The 3,113-nt window shown below is 42.4% G+C and overlaps 1 non-coding gene across 1 annotated transcript; it reads right to left on the bottom strand.

Annotated features, from left to right (window-relative positions):
- Positions 1–476: 476 nt before the first annotated feature.
- Positions 477–580, bottom strand: LOC112699597 (small nucleolar RNA R71). The gene has a single exon (XR_003152542.1). It is a non-coding gene; the product is annotated as a small nucleolar RNA R71 (small nucleolar RNA).
- Between the last annotated feature and the right edge of the window lie 2,533 nt (positions 581–3,113).

A 3,113-nucleotide genomic window follows, 5' to 3' on the forward strand; every position in this document is an offset into this window, starting at 1 on the left:
AATCTGAAGGAGAATCTGAGGACAATTTTGAGGAAGCTTTAGATCTCAACATGGATAGAGAAGTTCACAACCATGAGAGAGCTGATGGAAATAATGCCATTCCCGAGAGGAGGGTTCTTGGTTCATACATAAACCCAACCTCTGGGAATTGTGGTAGCAGCATTCAGAAACCACCCATTCAGGCCAACAATTTTGAACTCAAACCACAGCTAATATCACTGGTGGAGAATCATTGTTCATTTGGTGGGAGTGCTAATGAAGATCCAAACCAACATCTCACAAAATTCCTGAGAATTTGCGACACTGTGAAGTCCAATGGAGTCCAGGAAGATGCCTATAAACTGCTCTTGTTCCCATTTTCACTTAGGGACAAGGCAGCTAAGTGGCTGGAATCATTCCCAAGGGGGAGCCTAACAACCTGGGATGAGGTGGAAAGCAAGTTTCTGGCACGTTTCTACCCCCCACAAAAGGTCAATAGGCTTCGATCTGAGGTTCAGACTTTTAGACAACAAGATGGTGAAACTCTCTACGAGGCATGGGAGAGGTTCAAGGATTTGACAAGGAAATGCCCACCAGACATGTTCCATGACTGGGTGCAATTGCATATTTTCTATGATGGACTTTCTTATGAATCAAGGAAGGCTGTAGACCATTCATCAGGAGGTTCATTGAACAGGAAAAAGACTGTGGAAGAAGCCATTGAAGTGATTGAGACAGTGGCTGAGAATGAGTACTACTATGCTTCAGAGAGACACAACACTAAGGGAGTCATGGAGCTAAACCATGTTGATACAATTCTAGCCCAAAACAAGGTGTTTGCCAAGTAACTAGCAGAGCTCACCAGGAAATTAGAAACAAATCAAGTGGCTGCAATACACACACAAGATCAAGAGGAAGTAAGCACTGAAGGAGGTGATTGGGAAGAGGCCAACTATGTGGGAAATCAACAAAGGCAACCATATGATCCACATTCCAACACTTACAACCCAGGCTGGAAAAACCACCCAAACTTTGGGTGGGGAAACCAGCAAACCCAACCACAAAACCACAAACCTTACAACCCCAACCAACATAACAATTCCACATACCAAAACTCCAACCAAAGATCATACCAAGCCACACAAAACACTTACTCCCAACCACCATATCATGGCCAAAATAATCAACCTGCCCAACCTAATCCGAACCAACAATTTCAAGATCAATTAAACAGGATAGAAGGAATGCTTGCAAACATGGGTCAGGACATAAGTGAGTTGAAAAGCTTTAGGGATGATGTGAGATCTACCTTAAGGAACCATGGTGAAAAACTCAAGAGGATGGAGTCTCGAGTAGGAGAGCTATCTCAACAGGCCCCAAGTCAACTATAGTGTTCTCTAGTGACACAGAAAAGAATCCTAAAGGGGAACAAAAGGGAGTGAGATGGGAAGAATGCAAGGCCATCACCATATTGAAGGAAGTCTCAGAAGAAGAAGGAATCAGACCCTCAGAACAGGAGCCAGAAATCTTGAAGGAAGGTGTGGAAGAAGCTAAGCAGGAAAGTGAAACTGAGCAAGCCAAGGAACTGCAAAATAAAGGCATGCTGGAAACATACCAACCAAAAGCACCATTTCCTCAGAGGTTAGGAGGAGGTGAAAAAGGGAAAACATATTCAAGGTTTTTAGAGACATTTAAGTCTCTCCATATCAATATTCCCTTTTCTTGAGATTCTCCAGCAGATGCCTACACATATCAAGTATTTGAAGGAATTGCTGAGCAAGAAAAGAGTTTTGAAGGGAGGACAAACTGTAATAATGAACAAAGAATGCAGTGCCCTCATCAAGAAGGACATAGTCTCTAAGAAAACAGACCCAGGAAGTTTTCATATCCCCTGCATCATAGGGGAAACAAAAATTGACAGAGGATTCTGTGATCTAGGAGCTAGCATAAATGTGATGCCTCTGACTCTTATGAAGAGGCTACAACTGAATGAGGTGAGATCCACTGATGTAATCATACAACTGGCTGACAAAACTCAGAAGCAAGCTGAAGGGGTAGTTGAGAATGTGCTGGTGAAAGTGGGAAATTATTTCTTCCCCACAGACTTTGTCATTTTGGACATGGAGGAAAGCTACCTACACCCTATCATTCTGGGAAGGCCATTTCTAGCCACTGCTAGAGCGCTCATAGATGTAGAACAAGGAGAGCTAATTTTGAGAATACATGATGAACAGCTCATTTTCCATGTTTTCAAACCTGCATCTGAGCCTGAACCAGAACCTGAAAAGCCTAAGGATGATAGTAGCCATCTGTGTTTGGAGGAAAGCAATCCAGCAGCTGAAACTCTGAAACAGTCCTTGGAAGGCAAACAAGAATTGCGAGAGTTAAAGCCACAAGAATCAATAGAAACAGCTCAGAAGGATCCTCCTGGCATAAGGGTCAATGAAGAAATCCTCAAGAGAGAGGGAAGAATTGTAAAGAAATTGCCAAGAGGGTGGAGAAACAAGAAAATTCCCACTGAAGGTTTCTCTCCGGGAGATAAAGTGATATCAAGTCATTATCCGCCAATCCCACCTGGCCTCAAAACCATTCCTTCCCAGCTCCCTCAAGTGTTCACAATCAGGAAAGTTCTTTCTATGGAACATTTGGAAATCATGAAGGAATCAAATGGGGACGTTTTCATAGTGAGAGGAGAGGACATCAAGCACTACAATCCACCCTAACAAGGGACAACCGTCAAGCTAATGACGTTAAAGAAGCGCTTGTTGGGAGGCAACCCAACCTGAGGTAATACTCCTTTGCTGTTTCTTTTATTTGTTTCAATAAAAAGGTGAAGTAGTTTCTGTGCATTGCAAAGAATTAAGTTTGGTGTTTCACACCAAACAATGAATTCGTGGATCAATAATTCAAAGGGGAATGTGTGACTCTAAGTTTGGTGTTCCACCATACAGATCAACTGAACACAACAACCTTTGAATTATATGAAAGGAACAACCATTCTAAGCAATCACAAAAATGCTTAAAATCCTTAGCAGCAACTTCATTCCAAGGAGAATTCAAGGATTCAAAGAGCAGAGGAGTAAGTAGGAGACTAAGTTTGGTGTTCACACACCAACTTAAGACTCAGACACTTG

This window comes from Arachis hypogaea, chromosome 6 (assembly GCF_003086295.3).
Source record: "Arachis hypogaea cultivar Tifrunner chromosome 6, arahy.Tifrunner.gnm2.J5K5, whole genome shotgun sequence".
Classification (NCBI taxonomy): domain Eukaryota; kingdom Viridiplantae; phylum Streptophyta; class Magnoliopsida; order Fabales; family Fabaceae; genus Arachis; species Arachis hypogaea.